Genomic DNA, 26,292 nt, shown 5'->3' on the forward strand with positions numbered 1-26,292 from the left:
CATGTGGTGGGGGGCCACTAATAATATCTCAATTAATTAAAATGAAGTTCACGTTCTTTGTGGACGGAACCCTTGTGACATCTCCATCAGGGGCCAAGGTAAATTGGAAAACGCAATCTCTTTGTCAAGAATCGTGTTTCATAATTCTTGCGGGATTGTCCACCCGAGTGCGGGCTCATAATTTCCCCCTATATCTTTACTCATATTGATATCTTTAAGTTCCTTAAGGGAATTCTCTTTTCCCATTATTTTGGGAATAATGAGCGTCATTCTCCGACCCCCCAGCAGGTCGGAGAATGGCCGTTGGCCGCCGTGAATCCCGCCTCCGCCGGTTGCCGAAGTCTCCGGTACCGGATATTCGGCGGGGGCGGGAATCGGGCCGCGCCGGTTGGCGGGCCCCTCCGCTCGATTCTCTGGCCCGGATGGGCCGAAGTCCCGCCAATAAATTGCCTGTCCCGCCGGCGTAAATTAGAGTACCTATTTACCGGCGGGACAAGGCGGCGTGGGCCGGGGTCCTGGGGAGGGCGCGGGGCGATCTGACCCCGGGGGGTGCCCCCACGGTGGCCTGGCCCGCGATCGGGGCCCACCGATCCGCGGGCGGGCCTGTGCCGTGGGGGCACTCTTTCCCTTCCGCCTCCGCAACGGTCTCCACCATGGCGGAGGCGGAAGAGACTCTCCCCACTGTGCATGCGTGGGAAACTGTCAGCGGCCGCTGACGCTCCCGCGCATGCGCCGCCCCGACATGTCATTTCCGCGCCAGCTGGAGGGGCAACAAAGGCCGTTTCCGCCAGCTGGCGGGGCGGAAATCCCTCCAGCGCCGGCCTAGCCCCTCAATGTTGGGGCTCGGCCCCCAAAGATGCGGAGCATTCCACACCTTTGGGGCGGCGCGATGCCCGTCTGATTGGCGCCGTTTTGGGCGCCAGTCGGCCGACATCGCGCCGTTTAGGGAGAATTTCGCCCAATATTTGTGTCATTTACTGTGAAGGCAGGTGCAAAGTATTAGTTTAGTATTTCTGCTATTTCCTTATTCCCCATTATAATTTTGTCTGTCTCTATTGGGCACAAATTTACTTTCACTAATCGCTTTCTATTATACCTATAGAAATGTTTATAATCTGATCTCATGTGTTTTGTTTGTCTCCTCTCATATGCCTGTTTCTCTTTGAGCATCAATTTCTTGTGCGAAATTCTCCGTAATCGGCGCGATGTCCGCCGACCGGCGCCAAAAACGGCACAAATCAGTCCGGCATCGAGCCGCCCCAAAGGTGCGGAATCCTCCGCATCTTGAGCGGCTGAGCCCTAACCTTGAGGGGCTAGGCCCGCAGCAGACTGATTTCTGCCCCGCCAGCTGGCGGGAAAGGCCTTTGGTGCCCCGCCAGCTGGCGCGGAAATGACATTGCCGGGCAGCGCATGCGCGGGAGTGTCAGCGGCCGCTCACGCTCACGGCATCCCCGCGCATGCGCAGTGGAGGGGGTCTCTTCCATGGCGAAGGCGGAAGGAAAAGAGTGCCCCCATGACACAGGCCCGCCCGCGGGTTGGTGGGCCCCGATCGCGGACCAGGCCACCGTGGGGGCACCCCCCGGGGCCAGATCGGCCCGCGCCCCCCGCAGGACCCCGGAGCCCGCCCGCGCTGCCTTGTCCCGCCGGTAAGAGAGGTGGTTTAATCCACGCCGGCGGGACAGGCATTCCAGCAGCGGGACTTCGGCCCATCCGGGCTGGAGAATCACCGGGGCGGCCCGCCAACCGGCGCGCCGCGATTCCCGCCCCCGCCGAATCTCCGGTGCCGGAGAATTCGGCAACCGGCGGGGCCAGGATTCACGCCAGCCCCCGGCGATTCTCTGACCCGGCGGGGGGTCGGAGAATCTCGCCCCCTGTTCTTCCTTTGCTGAATTCTAAGATTCTCCCAATTCTCAGGCTTATGACTCCTTTTGCAAAGATGTAATTAATACCCCTTGTTAGCCAGAGTTGGGTCACTTTTTCTGTGAGTTTTTGCACCTTAAAGGATTCCACACTGACTCTTACCACCTTTTACAGGTGCACTATAGAAAGCATCCTATCTGGCTGCATCACAACCTGGTATGTCAACTGCTCGGCCCAAGATTGTAAGAAACTTCAGAGAGTTGCAAACACCTCCCCGTCCATCACCCAAACCCTCCTCCCATCCATTGACTATCTACACCTCCCGCTGCTTGGGGAAAGTGGACAGAATAATCAAAGACCCCTCCAACCTTTCTTACTCACTCTTCCATCGGGCAGGAAATACAAAAGTCTGAGAGCACGCACAAACAGATTCAAAATCAGCTTCTTCCCTGCTGTTACCAGACTTCAAGGAGAAGATACGGCAGGATGCAGACTCTGTCATCATGGTGGGCCGGGAGGAGGGAGTAACAGTATGGGTGTCCACTCAGGGGGATGGCTCTTACCTCTTCAGGGAATTTTCTACAGACAGTTATGACATAGGCCCTCCTAAACGACCCTCTTATGGACTGACCTGATTAATACTACACTCCTGCATGCTTTCACCCGATGCCGGTGTCTATATACTTACATTGTGTACCTTGTGTTGCCCTATTATGTATTTTCTTTTATTTTCATGTACTAAATGATCTGTTTGAGCTGCACGCAGAAAAATACTTTCTACTGTACCTCGGTGCACGTGACAATAAATAAATCCAATCCAACTGCATATTGTTGTGAATTACTATGAATCCTTTCATTCTAGCCATTGCTTATCTACTGTCATATCTGTTAATATTGTTTTCCAATCTAACTTAACTAATTTGGCCCTCATATCTAAATAGTTTGCTTTGTTTAGATTTAGGACCTTAGTTTCGGACTAAATCACTTTCAAACTCAACATTAAATTCCATCATATTATGGTCACTCTTCCCTAGAGGCTCCTTTACTACAAGATTATTAATTAGTGCCTTCTCTTCATACAATACTAGATCCAAAACAATCTATTCCCAAATTGATTCTTCAACATACGTATGTACATTCCATTCACCTTCTACACTATTACTGCAAATTTGGTTTGCAAAGTCTGTATAAAGATTAAAGCCTGTGTCTTACTCTTATTAGATTTATTTCTAATGTCTTGGTTTGTACTCTGCCCTACACTACTACTACTGTTAGGGGGCCTATAAACAACCTCTACCAATGTTTTTTGTTCTTTGCTGTTTCTTAGCACCATCAAAGTTGATTCTACTTCTTGATGTACTGAATTAAGATCCTTTCTCTCTACCATCATTAACCTATCCTTAATTATCAGCTTTGACAAAGGGTCACCTGAACTTGAAAGATTAGCTCTTTTCTCTCCCTACAGATGCTGCCAAACCTGCTGAGATTTTACAGCATTTTCTCTTTGGTTTCAGATTCCAGCATCCGCAGTAATTTGCTTTTATCCTTAAGTATCAGTACTACCTACCCTTCCTCCTTTTAAATTTGGCTGACCACTTTTAAAAGTTAATTATCCTGGTATATTTAGTTCCCAACCTTGGTCACTCTGCAACCATTTCTCCAGAATGACTATTAGATCAAAGCTATTAATTTTTATTTGTGTTTGCAATTAATCTAATTTGTTGGGCTCTCTGCCCCATCTTGACCCACTTTGCTTATTAATACCCAGGCAGCACAACCTTCAGAATTTGCAGTCACTACTGCTTAGAACAGTATCTATATTTGATTATACTGTCCTCTAACACTACCACATTCCTTTATACTCCTCCCTACTTGAATGCCCCCTTGCACCAGGGTGCTATTGTCACATCCACATGGGTGGCAAGTGAAAATCAAGGCCAAGACTCCTCCATCTTGGCATCCTTGATTCCCATACTTGCCTGACCCACAGTCACATCCTCCTGTCCTTGACCATTGACCGACTTGTTCTACTTAACCTAAGGGGTGACAATGCCAACCAGAATAAAATATCCAGGTATCTCTCCCCCTCCCTGATGCCCCAGCTCAGCAACTCTGAATTGAAGGTTCTCAAACTGCTGACACCTACTGCAGATATGGTCGTCCAGGATCACAATGCTCTCCGCAAACTGCCACATACCATAGTTATGCCACACCACCTCTCCTGCCATGTCTGTCTAACTCTTGATTTGATTGGTTATTATTTGATTTTAAATTGAATTTTTAAAAAGTTTTATTTGATTACTAATTTAGGAAAGATAGTTTCCTAGTTTGGAGACAGAAGAGAAACACTTGCCAGCCATTGGAGGTAAAAAAGAAAAAGTACCCCTTGTTTCCCCTTTGCCCTGAACTCCCACTTACACCAAATTCCTTCTGTTACCAAAACGTTCCTTCACACTCACTCTGTGCTCCATACAAGCTCCTTCCATTATGCCCTATGGCACAACCAACAGGGTAAATGGGACAATTCCAGATCAGACCTGACAGCTCAAACTAGTCACCCTGGTTGAAAGAGGAGTTCAGAGGAACATGCCAAGAACATTAACAAATATACCTGACAGTATGGAATTAATCTGGCGTAGCCACAACACAAGATTTCATGTTAAACATCAGAAGCATCAATCTTTAAACAAAGCTAAGCTATCTCACAACCAATGGATCAGGTCCTGTCACATCCAGTTAGAATTGTGGACAATTAAACAACTATTGGAGATAGGACAGCCCATGACCATCCAGATCTGCAATGATGGAGGAGCCCAGAACAGGGCAGCATGGTGGTTAGCACAATTGCTTCACAGCTCCAGGGTCCCAGGTTCGATTCCCGGCTTGGGTCACTGTCTGTGTGGAGTCTGCACATCCTCCCCGTGTGTGCGTGGGTCTCCTCCGGGTGCTCCGGTTTCCTCCCACATTCCAAAGATGTGCAGGTTAGGTGGATTGGCCATGCTGAATTGCCCTTAGTGTCCAAAATTGCCCTTAGTGTTGGGTGGGGTTACTGGGTTATGGGGATAGGGTGGAGGTGTGGGCTTAGGTAGGGTGCTCTTTCAAAGAGCCGGTGCAGACTCGATGGGCCGAATGGCCTCCTTCTGCACTGTAAATTCTATGATTAGAACTAGGAGCAGGAATAGGCAATTCAGCCCCTCGAACCTGCAATGCCATTCAATACGATTATGTCTGATCTTATTTCAGCCTCAACTCCACTTTCCTACCTGTTTTCCATAATCCTTCAACTCATTACTAATTAAATGCACAGAATGTGTGCATATGACAAGGCTGAAATATTTGCCAGCATCTTCAGTCAAAAGTGCTAAGTGGATGATCCATCTTGACTTCATTCTGAGGTCCCCAGTACAATAGGTATCAATTTTATAGCCAGAGAATGATAGAATTCCTACAGTGCAGAAGGAGGCCATTCAGCCAACAAGTCTGCACCAACTCTCTGAAGGAAGATCCTTCCGAGACCCACTCTCTCTGCCATAACCCCATAGCCCCACATAACCTGCATATCTTTGGACTGTGGAAGGAAACCGGAGCACCCCGAGGAAACTCACGCAGACACGGGGAGAAAGTGCAAACTCCACACAGACAGTCGCCCAAGTCTAGAATTGAACCCGGGTCCTTGGGGCTATGAGGCAGCCGTACTAACTGCTGTGTCATCGTGCCGCCCCGGTTCAGCCAATCTTCAGCCACGGTAGCACAGTGGTTAGGGCAGTTTCTTCACAGTTCAGGGTCCCAGGTTCGATTCCCGACTTGGGTCACTGTCTGTGCAGAGTTTGCACTTTCTCCCGTGTCTGTGTGGCTTTCCTCCCGGTGCTCCAGTTTCCTCCCACAATCCAAAGATGTGCAGGTTCGGTGGATTGGCCATGCTAATTTGCCCTTGGTGTCCAAAAAGATTGGGTTGGGATAGGGTGTGGGCGTGGACTTAGGTAGGGTGCTCTTTCCAAGGGCTGGTGCAGACTCGATGGGCCAAATGGCCTCCTTCTACACTGTAAATTCTATGATCCTATGATTCACTGCAGCAGCAACGGTTATGGATCCTGACAACAGGCCGGCTGTAGTGTGTTCCAGAACTAGCCATTCCAGTGCAGTGGCGACATTAGCATCTATTTGACAAAGTGGAAAACTGCACATGCATGCCCTGTCCATAAAAAGGGGCACCAATTCAATTTGGCCAATTACCACCCCATCAGCCTATTCTCAGGCATCAGAAAATTGAAGGAAGGTGTTGACAGTGCTCTCAACTTGTTCACTGATGCTCAGTTTAGGTCGGCTCAAGCTCATTATAGCCTCAGCCGGAAAGAAGAGCTGAATTCCAGGGATGAGGTGGGTTTGCCTGCTTTTGATGTCAAAGTAGCATTCAACTGAGTGTGGCTGTAGTAACCCTCACAAGACCCACGGGAAGACCCAAGCGATCTCCCCATGGGGCTTGTGGAATATGAGCTCCCCCACTGAGGGGCTTCGGCCTAGCAGCTGGGCTCATCAATATGTGCTTAAAATAGTGCAATATAGTCCAGATTGGGACTGGCATGATTGGTAGTGCCGACTGGGACCTACATGTTGGATGCCATGTCGCAGCCTCTGACTTTTGTTTTCCAAATAAAAGTTTGTTTGTGTAACCTTCTCGGAACTCCTGAAGAATTTATAGTGGCATCCCGAGCCCCAGTAAACCTGAAGCCAATGGGGGTTAGGGAGATATCTCACCACTGGCTGGAGTCATCACTGGCATAAAATAGATAGTTGTTGTTGGAGACTATAATTTCAGACCCAGGATATTACTACAAGAGTGCCTTGGGGCAGTATCCTAGACCCAATGACCTTCAGGTAATTCACCTATTAATTTCCCTCATCATAAAGTGAGAATCCCATTGGCAGTTCCTCAGATAATGAAGTAGTCCATGCCAGCATGTAGCAAGACTTTGGAAACATCCAGTTTTGGGCTGATTCTGACAAATAATATTTGTGCTCCACAAATGACAGACAATGACCTTCAAGTTAGAGTCTAACCACCTCCACTTGACCTTCAGTTGCATTACCATCATCAAATCCCCACCATCAACATCCTGGGGACCACCATTAGCCAAGGACTTAAATACAGTAGCTACAGGAACAGGTCAGAGGCTAGACTCTCTGTGACCCCTCCTGATTCCACAAGGTCTTTCCAACACCTACATGTCACAAGTCAGGAGTGTGATGGAATAGTCTACACTTGCCTGGATGAGTGCAGCTCGAGCAATACTCAAGAAGCTCAACACCATCTAGGATAAAGCTATCTGCTTTATTAGCATTCCATCCACCCCCTCCTCCACCATGGCTGCATTCTGCAGCAACTTGTCAATAATCCTTTGACAGCACCCCCTGTGGTCACTACTATCTAGGACAAGGGCAGCAAGTGTTTGGGAACACCATCACCTCCAAGTTCCTCTCAATCACACATCATCCTAAATTGGTCACATATCACCATTCCTTCATCATCGTTGGGTCAAAATCTTCATTATTTAACAGTTCTACGAGACTACCAACACTACATAGACTGCGGCAGTTCAAGAAAATTGTCACCATGACCTTCTCAAGCATTGCTAAAGCTGGACAATAAATACTAGTCTGGGCAGCAACACACCTATCCTGTGAATTAATAAATTAAAAATCAAATGACTTCAGGGATACAATAATGAAGTGAGTGGGATATACAAGGATATATGAGGAGGGAGATATGTGGTTGAGTTCATTTTAAATAGTTTAAATATTTTGATAGCAAATGGACACTAAATAGAGGGGGAAAAAGCGCAGGACATTAACTTTTCAAGATTGAGCGTTACGATCATTATGATAAAGGGTGTAATAACCTGCCTGCTTACCACTGGCTGGGGACTAATGGCAATCCCACAATCCTTAGGGAATATGGGCTTCCCCAATGAGGGGGTGGAGAAAGCAAGCTGCTGCTGCTGCGGCGTGTATATATATATATGTAATTGTAATTAAATGTTATTTCTTTCTATTCTACAAACTCGTGCTGGATTCTTCGTGGCCCTCACAAAAAAAGGGACTGGAGCACAATAGAGTTCTTAGCCAAGGCCTCAGAGCATTTCTTTCCCACAATAAAGCAAAAATGAAGAAAAGGTACAAATTCTCTTTATGCCTCAGTTTCAGCAGAATTCCCAATGTGACTGGTAGGGAAACAATCCAGGAATGAGATCAGATACCGTAACATTCTGTGTATGTGTGCATATTTGCTGTAAAACCCTCACAGCCGTTCCCATAGCAACAGTTGCTGGGTCACACCTAGGTCATATAGATTTATTTAAATGGAACGTGTTTTTCTTTGTGTGACAGAGAGAAAGTGAGGGAGACAGAAAGAGGTAGACAGAGACGGAGAGACAGAGGCAGGGGGGAACACGGGAGACAAGGAAAGACAGAGGTAGAGACAGAGGAAGGCATTAAAGAGACAGAAAGAGACAGTGTGACAGAGAGAGATTTAGAGACAGTTACAAAGATGACAAAAACTGTGTACAAATTGAAAGGCAAGGAAAGAAAGCCTTTAATGAAATGAATGAAAATCGCTTATTGTCACAAGTAGGCTTCAAATGAAATTACTGTGAAAAGCCCCTTGTCATGATATGCAGACATACAGATAATGATATACAGACAGGCACAGACAGGCAACTAATGAACACAGAGAACAGGACATGACATGAGCAGGCAGGACACTCAGGGGTGGTAACTCACTATAAAAGGCACGAGGCACTCACACTCCGTCTCTTTCCACTGAAGAACATCGACAGAGTGAGTCAGGGTGTATGTACAGTATCACACCTCCAGCACGTGGCTAAGAGCTAGTCTGGTTCAGTCAGCCAGAGTAACCACACTTAGGTTAGCAGAGAGTCGAACTCATAGAGAACTGTGCTCCTGGTTCAATAAATCAAATTGAACTAACTTCAAGGTCTGGGGCGGCATTCTCCGACCCCACGCCGGGTCGGAGAATCGCTGGGGGGCGGCGTGAATCCGGCCCCCGCCGGCTGCCGAATTCTCCGGCGTCTGGGATTTTGTGGGGGCGGGAATCGCGCCGCACCGGTCGGCGACCGCTTACTGCGGCCGCCCCGGCAATTCTCCGGCTCGTGATGGGCCGAGTGGCCGCCTGTTTTAGGCCGGTCCCGCCGGCGTAAGTTACAACAGGTACTTACCGGCGGGACCTGGCTGCGCGGGCGGCCTACGGGATCCTCGGGGGGGGGGGGCACGGGGGGATCTGGCCCAGGGCGGTGCCCCCACGGTGGCCTGGCCTGCGATCGGGGTCCACCGATCCGTGGGCGGGCCTGTGCCGTGGGGGCACTCTATTATTCCGCGTCGGCTGCTGTGGACCTCTGCGATGGCCGACGCAGAGATGAACCCCCACTGCGCATGTGCTGGTATGACGTCAGCACACGCTGGCGCTCCTGCACATGCGGCAACTCACGCCGGCCGCCGGACGCCCTTTGGCGCCGGTTGGCGTGGCACCAAGCCCCTTCCGTGCCAGCCGGCATGGCCTAAACCACTCCAGCACCGGCCTAGCCCCTGAAGATGCGGAGAATTCCTCACCTTTGGGGCGGCCCGACGCCGGAGTGGTTCACGCCACTCTTTCGCGCCGGAGTTGCCCGCCCCACTGATTCCCGCAGAATCCCACCCCTGAAGTATCTTTTGGTTAAAGCCACATCCAGTTGCAGCCTGTGTTATCCCAGAGTACAGAACACGACATGCTACCAGGAGACTGCTTAATCTAGGTGGTTTACCTCAGTCCGTTCCGTGACGACCAGCGAATGGATCCCGGCACCATGGAGAAGATTCAGGCTCCTCACCAGCTCAGGACCTCCGGCAATCTCAGTGCCAACTGGCGGACATTCAACGAAAAGTTTCTGCTGTACATCGAAGCTTCAGACCTCGTGGGTGTGTCTGATGCAAGGAAGATCGCGCTTCTCCTCTCCACAGCGGGTGATCAAGCCATCAAACTCTTCAACTCTTTTCACTTCACCGAAGGCCAGGACAAGACAGGAGTTTCAGACCATCCTGGACAAGTTTGACAGTCACTGTGAAGTGGACACCAATGAAATCTTCGAGCGCGACATATTCAAACAGCGTCTACAAGGTAAGGATGAATCTTTCAACTCCTTCTTAACTAACCTCCGCCTGCTAGTGCTGTCCTGCAACTTTGGTGACGTTGCTGACTCCATGATCAGAGACCAAATCGTTTTTGGAGTTCACTCTGATCCTCTGAGAGAGCAGCTACTGAAATTCAAACATATGACCCTGCCAGTCACGATTGAAACATGCACAGTGCATGAGCATGCCAAACATCGCTATGCCCAGTACAAATCGGTTGAAAATGAGAAACTTGCCTCCCACGAGGCAGAGAGTGTACAGGCCATCTCCCGGATGCAGCGCCTCAGCATTGATGAAAGCGGCCATTTTGCCCGTTTTTCCCGGGGCCCCACACATGCGCGATGCGAACGGGATAATGAAGCGGCCGTCACCCGCACTGCGCATGTGCGACGACGCGTGGAGCATCAGGACACCGACATCATGACGTGCTTGAACTGCGGCAACGCCTACTTAAAGAAACACTGCCCTGCAAGAGGCAGGCGATGTTTAAACTGAGGGAAGCCTGGACACTATGCAGCCTTGTGCAGGTCTGCACCACCAATCAGGGGCCAGCGCTCCCAATACCGCAGACGGCGCGTTCAGAGTGTGCAACAACGATTACAGGATTCTGATCCTGGCAGCACAACGGATCCAGAGGAAGAATACCTGGACTCCGCCTACTGTGTGGGCATCATTACCAAATGTGAATATGCCACATCCAATTCATCACAAATTCAATCCATCCTCGCTGTGGATTCTGCGGACGAATGGCGTGCGGTGATGCAGGTCAACCACTGCTCCATCCAGTTTAAGCTGGACACAGGTGCTTCTGCCAACCTCCTCTCACAGGCAGATTTCAAACGCATCAAGAAGCCCCCCCAAGGTCCTTCCAGCTGCCTGCAGGCTCCTGGAATATAACGGTAATGTCATCACGCCACTGGGATCCTGCAATCTACTCTTCTCCAACCGGAGCACCCATGCATGCTTACGTTTTGAAATTGTCAAGCCAGACAGGGCATCCCTACTTGGCACGCATGCCTGCAAGCAGCTGAACCTCGTGCAGTGGGTTTACACAACGACATCCTCCAATGTGGATCTTCAGGTCGGCATTGACGACATCCTCGCTCAGTATCCGGATGTGTTCAACGGGATGGGCACGCTGCCGTATCGATACAAGATTCTGCTACGATCTGATGCCAAACCAGTGGTCCACACACCACGCCGGGTCCCGGCTCCGCTGAGGGGGTACCTGAAGGCACAGCTCAAGGATCTTCAGCAACAGGGCATCATTTCCCAGGTAACCGAACCGATTGACTGGGTCAGCTCGATGGTATGTGTTAGAAAGCCTTCAGGAGACCTGCACATCTGCATTGATCCCAAGGATCTCAATAAGAATATAATGCGTGAACACTACCCCATCCCGAAGTGGAAGGAACTCACCAGTGAGATGGCACATGTACGTTTTCTCACCAAGTTAGATGCGTCACATGGATTTTGGCAAATCCAGCTGGATGAGTCCAGCAGAAGGCTCTGCACCTTCAACACGCCGTTTGGCAGATACTGCTATAATCGCATGCCGTTTGGCATTGTCTAGGCATCGGAGATCTTCCATCACATCATGGAGCAGATGATGGAGGGCATTGAAGGGGTTCGTGTGTACGTGGACAACATCATCATATGGTCCACGACCCCTGAAGACCATGTTTCCCGTCTCCAGCAGGTATTCTGCCGTGTCCATGCCAATGGCCTGAAGCTGAACAGGTCCAAATGTTGCTTTGGTATTTCGTCACTCAAGTTCGTCGGTGACCAGATCTCTCAGCAGGGCGTGCGCCCAGACACTGACAGGGTCAAGGCCATCGAAGCCATGAAGGTCCCTGAAGACAAGAAGGCGGTGTTGCGCTTCCTGGCATGGTCAATTTTCTGGGCAAGTTCATCCCAAACACACACACCACGGCCCTACGAAACCTGGTGAAAAAGTCCACTGCCTTTGAGTGGAAGGCAGCACATCAGGCAGAGTGGTTGGAGCTGAAAGCCAAGCTCACCACTGCACCCGTCTTGGCATTTTTCGGCCCAGACAGGGAGACGAAGATCTTGACAGATGCGAGCCAGGATGGCATCGGTGCGGTGCTGCATCAACGTGATGACACTTCATCCTGGGCACCGGTAGCCTACGCATCGAGGGCCATGACGTCCACCGAAACAAGGTATGCGCAAATAGAAAAGGAATGCCTGGGTCTTCTCACTGGCATTCTCAAGTTTCACGACTATGTCTACGGCCTGCCGGCATTCACTGTCAAGACGGATCATAGGCCTCTGGTCCACATTATCCACAAGGACCTGAATGACATGACGCCTCGGTTGCAGCGCATCCTCCTCAAACTCAGAAGGTACGACTTTGACTTAGTGTACACGCCTGGCAAGGAGCTCATCATCGCTGATGCATTGTCCCGCTCCATCACATTGCCTAGTGAACCGCTGGAAATCATCCTGCAGATTGAATCACAGGTGCAGCTGTGTGTTAGCACCCTCCCGGCGTCTGATGAGAAGGTGTTTCGTATCCGCGAGGAGACAGCCAAAGACCCCCTCTTGCAGCGTGTCCTGCACCACCTTGCCAATGGCTGGCAGAAAGGGCAGTGCCCTCAATTTTACAATGTAAAGGACGACCTGACGGTGATTGATGGTATCCTCCTCAAGCTGGACCGGATTGTCATTCCACTCAGTCTCCAGAGCTTGGTGCTCCGCCAATCCATGAGGGACACCTGGGCGTCGAGAAGTGCAGACGCAGAGCCAGGCAGGCTGTCTACTGGCCCAGTATTAGCCAGGACATCTCAAACATGGTCCTCAACTGTGCGACCTGCCAACACTTCCAGCCAGCGCAGAGCAAGGAGACGTTCCAGCAGCATGAAATCGAGAATCTCCCCGTGGTCCAAGGTTGGCATTGACCTCTTTCGTGCGAATGGTCATGACTACGTGTTGATTATTGACTATTTCTCCAATTACCCTGAAGTCGTGAAGCTCTCAGACCTCACATCACGGACCATCATCAAGGCCTGTAAGGAGACGTTCTCCAGGCATGGTATCCCACTCACTGTCATGAGTGACAATGGTCCGTGCTTCAACAGCCACGAGTGATCTATGTTTGCCAAGTCATACAATTTCAAACATGTCACTTCCAACCCACACTATCCGCAGTCCAATGGGAAGGTTAAAAAAGGGGTGCACATTGTGAAACAGCTCATCTGCAAAGCCACGGATTCTGCTTCTGACATCTACCTCGCGCTGCTTGCGTACAGGGCGACCCCACTGTTCACTGGCATGTCATTGGCTCAACTCCTGATGAACAAGGACCTGTGGACGACACTTCCAGCCATACACTTGCCCAACCTGGATCACCTCCCTGTGCTGCAGAAGGTGCAGCAGCTCCGAAACCAGCAAAAACAGGGCTATGATGCTCATGCCACCGATTTGCCCGTGTTATCCCCGGCAGACACTGTCAGGATCAAGATGGCTAGTCTGCTCCAGCTATCGTTGTTCGACAGGCTGCGCCCCGCTCGTATGTTGTACGTATGGCTGATGGTTCTGTTGTGCGACGAAACAGACGGACACTGCGCAAAGTTGCCTGCCCGCAACCGCTTTCTTCTCCATTTCTATCCGTTGTTTTGCCACCTCCTGATACCTCAAACTATGAGGCCACCATTCAGGCTACCATCCCACCTGTCAAGGCGGCGTCGTCCCCACCACCACCTCTCCGGCGGTCGACAAGGATCAGACGCAAGCCCCAGAGACTGGACTTATGAACATTTGTTTTGTTTGCTATGTTCTGTTTTCTCACATTAGACAGCTGTCTTCACCTGTAAATACATTCACATTTGCCACCGCTTGTAAATATGTTAATGTATGCCACCACATGTAAGTATGTTCCCATGTGCCAACAAAACATTAAAAAAAGGGGAGATGTCATGATATGCAGACATGCAGATAATGCTATACAGATAAGCACAGACAGGCAGCTAATGAACACAGAGAACAGGACATGACCAATGAGCAGGCAGAACACTCAGGGGCGGTATCTCACTATAAAAGGCAGGAGACACTCCGCCTCTTTCCACTGATGAATATCTACAGAGTGAGTCAGGGTGTATGTACAGTATCACACCTCCAGCACGTGGCTAAGAGCTAGTCTGGTTCAGTCAGACAGAGTAACCACACTTAGGTTAGCAGAGAGTCGAACTCATAGAGAACTGTGCTAACTGTGCTACTGGTTCACTAAATCAGATTGAACTAACGTCAAGGTCTGGAGTATGTTTTGATTAAAGCTGCATCCAGTTGCAGCCTGTGTTATCCCAGAGTACATAACACAACACCCCTAGTCGCCACACTCCGGCACCTGTTTGGGGAGGCTGGTGCGGGAATTGAACCGTGCTGCTGGCCTGCCTTGGTCTGCTTTAAAAGCCAGCTATTTAGCCCTGTGCTAAACCATATAGGCAGAAGAACAGAAGCCGCAACGTCACATTAACAATACAAGCCATCGACTTATTCATCGACATGTCCAAAATGATGGCTTCATATAAAACAGCAACGTTTTATTGTTTTCCTTGTGGGAAGTTAGGTAAAAGGATTTCTATTTTATGCTTATATACACATGTATGCAAAAAAGGGATATAGTAGAAATCCTTATACCCAACTTATGTACATACAAGGACACATTTTATATAACATTTTGTTTGTTTATCAACTGGAAAATAAATTAGTTCAATAATGATCTTGTGGAACTCAGCTACATATCAAATAGTGGAAAGGGACCATATGAAATCATAGGATAATAGCAGCAGCTAAACTCGGTTAGGGGTGGCACAGTGGTTTGCACTGCTGCTTCACAGTGCCAGCGACCCGGGTTCGATTCCGGCCTTGGGTGACTGTCTGTGTGGAGTTTGTACGTTCTCCCCGTGTCAGCGTGGGTTTCCTCCGGGTGCTCCAGTTTCCTCCCAGAGTCCAAAGATGTGCAGGTTAGGGGGATTGGCTATGATCAATGCGAGTGGTTATGGGGATAGGGTGGGGGAGAGTGTTCTTTCGGAGGGTCAGTGCAAACTCGAAGGGCCGAATGGCTTCTTTCTGCACTGTAGAGATTATATGAAACATTGTTTCTGTTTGTTATCTTGGGTTTGTTGCTAAACGCTTCTTTGGATATGGAAGTAAGAGGGGCAGTGGTGTAGTGGGAAATTTTGAGGTGCACCAGCTCTAAGAAAATGTATTGGGCAGATCATTTCTAAATCTACTGTTGCATTGCTTTTGTATGTTGTAACCATCTGAGCCCTCAAAATCATTAAATGCTTCATAAGTGAAAAATGTTAATGTCGGTAGGTGGTAGGCATTTTATTTATTTTTTAATTTATTGAGATTTACATAAGGCAGGATCAACGAACATTCTCCAGGGTCTTGCCAGGATTCCATCAATCAAAGCACAAGACACCATTACTTCTATAATGCCGTCTCTCCAATGCCCAGGCGGTCCACAGCCTAGGCCCCAGGCAGGGGGAAACAGCCTGCTCAGCTTGGCCACCTCCAACCCCTCACGACGAGCATAGAGAATAGGATGATATAGGATCAGTGATCGGTGGCCCTACCGACCCTTAGCCTCACAGATAGCATACGTTGTGCTCCTTTGAATCTGATGCACCCAGCCTCCAAATCAAGATTTCCAAAGTATGGCAGCCAATTCTCGAATTCAATCAGGAATTTGTCTCCCATCTCTCGCCAAGGACCGGGCTCAGGGGGACATGCTACTTGGCCCCCATCTCACGAACTCGTCAGGATACATTACAGACCACACAATAGGATTTTGATGACACAAAGGTGGCCCTTAACCAGGGTTCTTGTGCATGAACCCTCTCGTGTGTCTCCGCTGCTCTCCTAAAGGTACCCTGCAAACCCTCAAAGTGAACTCTGACTGTCGTGTTATACACCCTGAGGTAACACGGACTGCAACAAGATGCAGATGAACGGTAAAGCATACACCAAACGTAGGCATTGGTTCAATATGATTTATTGAACTTCTGTAACAATGCACACAGCTGGGTGTGGGTTGACACTCTACTACTCTAAGTGTACTAACTCTAACTTACTAGACCAAGCTAGCTCTGATCCATGTGTAGAAGGTGCTGACTGATATGTACACCCTGACTGTCGCTACAGTTGTCACCAGTGGAAAGAGGCGGAGTGCTGATGCCTCGTGTGTTTTATAGTTGAAAGCCCCCCTCTGGTGTTATGTCTGGTGATTGGTTGTGTTCTTTCCTGTATGTTGATTGGCTAACCTGGGTGTGTGTCAATGCCTGTTTTTACCTCATGATATGCATGGGTGCATATTATGACATCCCCCCTTTTTAAAAAAAAATTGTTGGTTGCTTAGAGCATAAACGACATATTTACAGATATAACTATTTACAGCAAATGGCGAGTGAAGGCATATGTACATGTAAGGTGTCTAGCGTGCAGATAAAGAACAATATGTACAAAGGAAATATTTATAAGTACAATCTCTGGGGTTGGCGTCGGATCCTTGTCGACCGCCTGAGAGGTGGAGATGGGGACAATGGCACCTTGACAGGCAGGACTGCAGCCAGATTGGTGGCCTCGTGGAGCGAAGTATCCGGAAAATGCATAACGACAGCTGGGAATGTGAGATCGGTGGTGGGCAGGCAAGTTTACGTAGTGCCCTTCTGTTGCTCCTGCCAATGGATCCATCAGCCATGCAAACCACGAACGACCTGGGAGCAGCCTGTCGAAGAACAACAACTGGTGCTGACCAGCCTCCACCAGGCAACTTGATGCGAACAGCATCTTCCAGAGAGAGCACAGGCAAATCATTAGCATGGGCATCGTATGTCAGCTTTTGCCGGTTTCTGAGTTGCTGCACCTTTTGCAGCACTAGGAGGTGATCCAGGTCAGGTAAATGAATAGCCGGAACAGTCGTCCGCAGGTCATGATTCATAAGGAGCTGTGCCGGAGACATACCGGTGGACAGAGGGGTTGCCCTGTATGCCAGGAGCACAAGGTAAAGTCAGAAGCTGAGTCCGCAGCCTTGCAGAGCTGTTGCTTCACGATGTAGATCCCTTTCTCGACCTTCCCATTAGATTGCGGGTAATGCAGGCTCGAGGTAATGTGCTTGAACTGGTATAGCTTTGTAAAGCTGGACCACTCTTGGCTGTGGAAGCAGGGACCGTTGTCGCTCAGACCGTGAGCGGAATACCATGCCTGGCAAATGTCGCCTTGCAGGCCTTGATGACAGTCCTCGATGTGAGGTCGGACAGTTTCACCACTTCAGGGTAACTCGAGAAGTAGTCAATTATAAGCACCTAGTCACGCCCATTGACGTGAAAAAGGTCGATTCCCACCTTAGACCACGGAGAGGTCACGATCTCGTGTTGCTGGAGTGTTTCTTTGGGCTGAGCAGGCTGGAAACGCCGGCAAGTCGTACAATTGAGGACCATGTTGGATATGTCCTCGTTGATGCCAGACCAATGGACAGCCGGCTGGGTCATGCGCCTGCATTTCTCGATACCGAGGTGTCCCTCGTGGATCTGTTTGAGTACTAAGCTCTGGAGGCTGCGAGGAATAACGATACGATCCAGCTTGAGGAGGATCCCCTTGACAACTGTTAGGTCATCCTTGACATTAAAGAACTGGGGGCATTGCCCTTTCTGCCAACCATTTGTGAGGTGATGTATGACCTGCTGCAGAAGAGCAGCAGTCTCTTCTCGAATGTTGATGACTCGTTCGTCTGAGGCCGGGAGGTTGCTGGCACACAGTTGCACCTGTGCCTCAATTTGGCGGATGAAGTTGACCTGTTCACAGGGCGAGGTGATGGCGCGAGACAGGGCATCCGCAATGATTAGCTCCTTTCCAGGTGTGTAAACCAATTCGAAATCATACCTGCGGAGTCGAAGGAGAATGCGCTGAAGCCTGGGCGTCATGTCATTCAAGTCCTTGTGAATGATATGGACTAGGGGTCAGTGGTCAGTCTCTACTGTGAAGGTTGGTAGACCATAAACATAATCATGGAACTTTACAATACCGGTAAGGAGGCCCAGGCACTCTTTCTCTATCTGAGCATACCTCTGCTCAGTGGGAGTCATGGCCCTGGACGCGTAGGCCACTGGAGCCTAGGACGAGGAGTCATCCTTCTGGAGGAGCACCGCACCAATGCCGTCCTGGCTGGCATCCGTGGAGATTTTTGTCTCCCGTTCTGGGTAAAAAAACCCTAGTACCGGAGCAGTGGTGAGCTTTGCCTTTAACTCGAGCCACTCTGCTTGATGTGTGGGTAGCCACTGAAAGGCAGTGGACTTCTTCACCAGATGCCTGAGAGCCATGGTGTGTGATGCGAGGTTGGGAATGAACTTTCCCAAGAAGTTAACCATACCCAGGAAGCAGAGTACCGCCTTTTTGTCTTCCGGGGTCTTCATGGTGTCGATGGCCTTGACTTTGTCCGAGTCCGATTGCACGACCTGCTGGGATATTTGATCACCCAAAATCTTGATTGATGACATGCCAAAGGAGCATTTGGCCTTGTTCAACTTGAGGCATTTGGCATGAATGCATCTAAAGACTTGTTGGAGATGAGATATGTGTTCCTCTGGGGTCGTGGACCATATAATTACATCATCAACATAAACCCGCACACCCTCAATGCCCTCCAGCATCTGTTCCATGATCCTGTGAAAGATTTCAGAGGCTGAAACAATACCAAACGGCATGCGGTTGTAACAGTACCTTCCGAAAGGTGTATTAAACGTGCAGAGCTTCCTGCTGGACTCGTCCAGTTGTATCTGCCAGAAGCCACGCGATGCATCTAGCTTCATGAAGAATTTGGCATGTGCCATCTCACTGGTTAGCTCCTCCCGCTTTGGGATCGGGTAGTGTTCCCGCATTATGTTTAAGATCCTTGGGATCTATACATATGCGCCGTTCCCTAGAGGGCTTCTTCACACAGACCATCGAGCTGACCCAGTCAGTCGGTTCCGTCACTTTAGAGATTATACCCTGGTGTTGGAGCTCCGGCAGCTACGCCTTTAAACGGTCCTTCAGAGGAGCCAGCACCCAGCGTGGTGCATGAATCACAGGCGTAGCATCAGGCCTGAGTAAGATTTTCTAGCAGTACGGCAGCGTGCCCATCCCACTGAACACATCCAGGTATTGTGACAGGATTTTGTCAATGTCAGCCTGAAGATTCATATTGGCAGAGGACATAGCATGTACGGGCTGGACAAGATTGAGTAGCTTGCATGCATGGGCACCAAGCAGGGAAGCCTTGACGATTTCCAATTGCAGTGTGGCTTTGATGGCCTTGTTGGAGATGTGCAGGTGACAAGACCCTAACGCAGTAATGGCATTGCCATTATAATCAAGCAGCTGGCAGGCCGGCGGAAGAAATTTTGGCTGCCTTTGGATGCGAGCAAGATCTGCTTGAGATATGAGATTGTCTGAAGCACCAGTGTTCAGCTTGAACCGGATGCTGCATTGGTTGACTTGTACGACAGCACGCCATTCGTCCGCAGAATCCACATTGAGGATGGGTAGGCATGTTGCTGAATTTGAGGAGGCCTTGTCATACGTGGTAATGATGCCCACACAATATGGGGACTCCAGGCAGTCGTCCTCTGGATCCGTGGTGTCACCAGGTTCCGAATCCAGCAGCTCTTGCTGCACACTTCAAACTTGTTTGCGTTGGAACTGGGATTGCTGGCCCACGATCGGAGGTGAAGACCTGCACAAGGCTGCATAATGGCCAGGCTTCCCACAATTTAAACATCGCCTGCCTCTTGCAGGGCATTGCCGCTTTAAGTGGGCGGTGCTGCAGTTCGGGCACGTCACGACGTTGACGTCGTAACGTTCCCTGCGTCATCGCACATGCGCAGTGAGGTCAGCCGGTGCTCGCACCTGCGCAGTGCGGTCTTCGGCCGCTTCGTTCTCCCGTCTGTGGTTCGCATCGTGGGACCCCGGGAAAAGCGCGCGAATGGCCGTCTTCATCGATGCTAAGGCGCCGCATTCGGGCGATGGCCTGTACACTCTCTGCCTTGTGGGAGGCAAGTTGGTCCTGTTCTCCCGATTGAAGGCGGGAGTAGCGACTTTTCGCCTGTTCATGCACTTTACACATCTCGATGGCTACTGGCAGGGTTATGTTTTTTATTTTTAGGAACTGCTCCCGCAGGGCGTCGGAGTAGACCCCAAACACGATCTGATCCCTGATGAGGGAATCAGCGGTATCACCTTAGTTGCAGGATTGTGCTAATATGCGGAGATAAGTTAGAAAGGATTGGAAAGGCTCATCCTTACCCTGAAGGCGTTGCTGGAAGACATAGCGCTCAAAGTTCTCGACCGTTTCAACTTCACAGTGACTGTCGAATTTGGCTAACACGGTCTGGAACTTGGTCTTGTCCTCGCCGTCGGCAAAAGTAAGCGAATTGAAGATTTGGATGGCCTGGTCCCCTGCAGTCGATAGGAGCAGCGCGATTTTTCTGGCATCGGACGCATCCTCGACGCCCGAGGCCTCAATGTATAGACTGATTTTCTGCTTGAAGACCCGCCAGTTGGCGCCAAGATTTCCAGAGATCCGGAGCTGTAGAGGGGCCTAGATCTTCTCCATGTCGCTGGAAGGCACATGCTGGTCGTCACTGAATTATTCAAGGTAAATGACTTAGTAGACTCCTGGTATCATGTCATGTTATTCACCCTGGAGTAACATGGACTGCAACAGGATGCAGATGAACGGTAAAGCATACACCAAATGTAGGCGTTGCTTCAATAGGATTTATTGAACTTCTGTAACAATGCACACAGCTGGCTGTGGGTTGACACCCTACTACTCTAAGTAAACTAACTCTAACTTACTAGACCAGGCTAGCTCTGATCCACGTGTAGAAGGTGCTGACTGATATATACACCCTGAAGACAACATTTTCGAAGGCAACCATCATTTGATGCACACAGCACTGCCAAGACAAGAACCTGCTCACCAGCAACTGCACCACTCCAAAGCCGACCATGGCGCGCATGCACAGACTCACGCCGGCCGTAGCAGGCTGGCGTTCGACGCCGTAGCAGCGCACAGCACTCCACCACCGTTCTAGCCCCCTAGGAAGGGGTGAATACCTGGGCCTGGAGGCCCGTTGACACCGGCGTCAACACTTGGCCGGGATTTGGGAGAATCCTGGCCCTTGGGTTTAAAGGAACAGTGGCTACATGGATAGAAAATTGGAAATAAGAATTGTTGGGAGGGGTTGTTTGTCAGACTGGAGGGTGTACACAGCAGTTACACAAAGCATAATTCCAAAGTTTGCAGATGACACAGAATTCAGAAAACTTAGTAAACAATGAGGAAGGTAGTAACAGACTTCAGGGGTCATGATATCAAATGGGAAGACACATGGCAAATGAAATTTAATGCAGAGAAGTCTCAAGTGGCAAATTCTGATGGGAATAATGGAGAGAGGTAATATAAACAAAATGGTGCCATTTTAAAGGAGGTGCAGGAGTTGGGGGTGTATGAACATAAATCTTTGACGGCAGCAGAATAAGTTAATAAGCTCCTTTGGAGGGCCACCCACAACACAAATCCTGCCCACTCCCACCCCAAGCCCCCCAACAGACACCCCCCACCAAACCTCAATCAGAGATGCCCATATCAGAGAGCCTCCGTCAGAGACCCCGCATATCAAAGACCCCCATATCATAGCTCCCCCCATCAGAAACTCCCATATCAGAGAACCCCATATCAAGCACCTCCAAATTAGAGGTCCGCATATCAGAGACCCCATATCAGAGAACCCCATATAAAGTGATGTGTTGGGTGTTCTGGATCACATACAGGTCACCAACACTTGAAATAGTGCAACACTATTTTATTGAATCATTAACTGTTTAAACTTACTTAGACTGTGGGTTAATACGATACTAGCTTTAACTAAAGACCTTTGCCTTGTCTTAACCAGTCGATGCACTCAGCATATGGTGAATGTCTGTGTTGCAGGCTGTGAGCTCTGTCCTCCTAGCTAGCTGAAACTCGAATGAGCGGGAACTCTGATGCCCCCTGTCTTTATAGTGCATGTGCTCTCACTGGTGGTTGGCTGCGGTGTTGTGTGTGTTGATTGGTCCCACTGTGTGTCCATCAGTGTGTGTCTGCACCATGATATACTGGTGTATATTATGACATCCCCCCTTTTATAAAAAATGTACCTGCGTAGCAATAAATAGTGTATAGTGAATGTTCCTGACTACGTGTGTGCAAAATATTTACAGGACTATGTACATAAAAACTAAGCTATTTACATGGGAAGGTGCCTGGGGCAGAAAAACAGTGTGTCACAAGGATAACGAGATGAACACTATATACAAACCACTTGAACGATTAAACGGAAGAACAGAACAAATCAGAAAGTCCATAAGTCCACAAAGTTCACAAATTAAGTCTCTGAGGTGGGCGATGAATTCTGGTTGACCGCCTCAAGGGTGGGTCGGGAGCCGCCGGCTGAGGAGCGGGCTGGACTGCGTCAGAGTGAGGATGCAGAGTGACCGGAATCTCTGCATTGTCCAGGTCAGGGTCAACAGGAGGGCGTGGCAATGGTGGAGGATCACGTAGCGAGCGTGGAACGAGACGAAGGGCAAGTCAATTACGGCGCAGAATGGAGCCATCCGGTAGACGAACCAGGAACGAGCGGGGGGGCCACCTGCCGAAGAACCACAGCGGTTGCAGACCAGCCACCATCTGGAAGGTGGATGCAGACGTTGTCATCTGGAGCCAGAGCAGGGAGATCAGCTGTACGGGAGTCATGAGCCGCCTTGTGCTGTGCACGAGACAGTTGCATTCGTTGAAGGACTGGAACGTGGTCGAGGTCTGGGACATGAATGGACGGCACCGTCGTCCTCAGGGTGCGACCCATGAGCAGCTGGGCTGGCGACAGGCCAGTGGACAGTGGGGCCAAGCGATAGGCCAGCAAGGCGAGGTAGAAATCGGACCCAGCATCGGCAGCCTTGCAGAGGAGCCGTTTGACTATGTGGACGCCCTTCTCCGCTTTGCCGTTGGATTGGGGGTACAGGGGACTGGATGTCACATGCACAAAGTTGGACCTCCTGGCAAAGTTGGACCATTCCTGGCTTGCGAAGCAGGGGCCATTGTCCGACATCACAGTGAGTGGGATGCCGTGACGAGCAAAGGTGTCCTTACAAGCACGGATGACTGCAGACGATGTGATGTTGTGCAAGCGTACCACTTCTGGGTTGTTTTGAAAAATAGTCTACAATCAGGACATAGTCCCTGCCCAGCGCGTAGAACAGGTCGATGCCGACCTTGGACCAAGGGGACATGACCAACTCATGGGGCTGTAGGGTCTCTTGTGGTTGGGCAGGCTGGAAGCGCTGACAAGTGGGGCAGTTGAGCACTGTGTTGGCTATATCATTGATGCTGGGCCAGTACACTGCATCTCGGGCCCGTCGGCGGCACTTCTCCACGCCAAGATGGCCTTCGTGTAGCTGTTCCAAGACGAGCTGGCGCATGCTGTGCAGGATGACAATGCAGTCCAGTTTCAGGAGAACACCATCGACTACCGCCAGATCATCTCTGATGTTTTGAACTGCGGGCATTGGCCCTTGAGCCACCCGTCTGTTAGGTGGCGCATGACACGCTGTAGCAAAGGGTCAGCTGCTGTCTCGCGGCGAATCTGGACGAGGTGTTCATCCATGGCAGGTAGATTGGAGGCCACGAAGGCCACATGGGCGTCAACCTGGCAGACGAATCCCGCTGGGTCACACGGAGTGTTGACTGCCCTGGAGAGAGCGTCGGCGATGATTAGGTCTTTGCCCGGGGTGTATACCAGCTGGAAGTCGTATCGCCAGAGCTTGAGCAGAATACGCGGGAGACGAGGCGTCATGTCGTTCAAGTCTTTCTGTATTATATTGACCAGCGGGCGATGGTCGGTCTCGACGGTGAATTGGGGAAGACCTTACACATAATCATGAAACATGACGACACCGGTCAAAAAGCCCAGGCACTCCTTTTCTATCTGCGCATAGCACTGTTCCATGGGGGTCATGGTGCGTGACACATATGCAACGGGGGCCCATGATGAGGCCTCATCGCATTGCAGGAGCACAGCCCCAATGTCAGATTGCCTGGCATTGGTTGAAATTTTTGTCTCTTTCGCTGGATCAAAAATAGCTGAGACCGGGGCCGTGGTGAGTTTGGTTTTGAGTTCTCTCCATTCACGCTCGTGGGCAGGAAGCCATTGGAAGCCTGTCGTCTTCCTGACCAGGTTCCTGAGAGCTGTGGTATTGAGAGGCGAGGTTAGGGATGAACTTCCCCAGGAAGTTGACCATGCCCAGAAATCGGAGGACCGCCTTCTTGTCCTCTGGCGTTTTCATGGCTGTGATAGCAGCCACCTTGTCCGCATCTGGCCGCACACCCAACTGGGAGATGTGGTCCCCTCGGAACTTGAGTTCCGTCTGACCAAAGGAACATTTGACACTGTTGAGGCGTAGGCCCTGCTCCCGTATGCGTTTGAACACGCGCTGGAGGCGACTGACATGCTCCTGCGGGGTGGTGGACCAAATGATTATGTCGTCGACATAGACGCGAACACCTTCAATGCCTTCCATCATTTGTTCCATGATCCTGTGGAATACTTCTGAAGCCGATATGATCCTAAACGGCATCCTGTTGTAATAATATCTGCCAAAAGGGGTGTTAAAGGTGCACAGTTTCCTGCTGGATTTGTCGAGCTGTATTTGCCAGAATCCTTTTGAGGCGTCAAGTTTGGTGACGAGCTTGGCGCGAGCCATCTCGGATGTGATCTCTTCGCGCTTGGGAATTGGATAATGCTCCCTCATGATATTGCGATTCAGATCCTTGGGATCAATGCAAATTCTAAGCTCGCCAGAAGGCTTTTTTACACACATCATGGAATTGACCCAGTCGGTTGGTTCCGTGACTCTGGAGATCACTCCTTGGTCTTGGAGGTCCTGCAGCTGCTGCTTGAGGTGGTCCTTGAGGGGTGCTGGGACTCTGTGAGGTGCATGCACCACAGGCGTGGAGTTCTGTTTGAGTAGGATCTTGTAAGTATATGGGAGCGTGCACATGCCTTCGAAGACGTCGCGGTGCTGGTCGATGATGGCGTCGAGTTGCGCCCTGAAGTCAGCGGCCTGGAAGGCAGGCGTGTCATCAGGAGAGAGAGAATGAACTCTTTGAACGAGGTTCAACAGCTTGCACGCCTGTGCGCCAAGCAGGGAGTCCTTCGAGGAGCCCACGATCTCGAAAGGAAGGATGGCTTTCCGTGACTTGTCCGTCACTTCAAGTTGGCACTAGCCGGTAGCAGGAATGATGTTGCCATTGTAGTCCAATAGCTGGCAGGCTGATGGAAGGATAGCTGGTTTGACACGAAGGCTTTGGAAAGCAGACCACGCCATGAGATTGGCAGAGGCACCAGTGTCCAGGCGGAATCGTATTTGGGACCGGTTGACCGTCAGGGTGGCACACCACTCATCGTCTGGATCGATGCTGCATACCGACAGCGACTGGTGTCTTTGCTTCGGGGACAGCCTGTTTTTCGTTACGGCACCGACTCGAAAAGGCGCCTTCGGGTCCTCCGTGTCACTGCTGTGTGGGAGATCGGAATCGGACTCGGTGACCGTGGGTTGAATTGCCCGAACATTCCTGAAAAACAGGCTGTAACGATATGAGTTGGCAGGCTGAGCTGCTCGACAGCAGGCAGCATAGTGGCCAAGTCTTCCACATCGTAGACATTGTCGCGATTTCGCGGGGCATTGCCGCTTTAAATGGGCGGAGCCACAGTTGCCGCACGTCGTAACGTCAGCACGTTCGCTGCTCCACCGCGCATGCGTGGTGCGGTTGAGCGTGGTGCGCACCTGCACATTACGTTCCTCAACGTCGCCGTCCCCTCGTTTGGTGCGTACAAGCACGGGGGTCCGCGAAAAGTGCGCAAAATGGCCACCCTCATCCAGGCTGAGGCCCTGAGGTGCTCAATCACTTGGACCCGTTCCGCCTCATGGGGACCTTGCCGCGCCATTTCAGCTGCTTGTATATGGGAATACCGACTCGTGGCGTTTTCATGTAGGACACAGGTCTCGATGGCGGTCGCTAGGGTGAGTTGCTTTACTTTGAGGAGCTGTTGACGTAGGGGGTCCGACTGAACACCGAAAACGATCTGGTTGCGTATCATAGAGTCGGAGGTGGGCCCGTAGCTGCAAGATTCCGCAAGGATGCGGAGG

The sequence above is a fragment of the Scyliorhinus torazame genome, chromosome 9 (assembly GCF_047496885.1).
Source record: "Scyliorhinus torazame isolate Kashiwa2021f chromosome 9, sScyTor2.1, whole genome shotgun sequence".
NCBI lineage: Eukaryota > Metazoa > Chordata > Chondrichthyes > Carcharhiniformes > Scyliorhinidae > Scyliorhinus > Scyliorhinus torazame.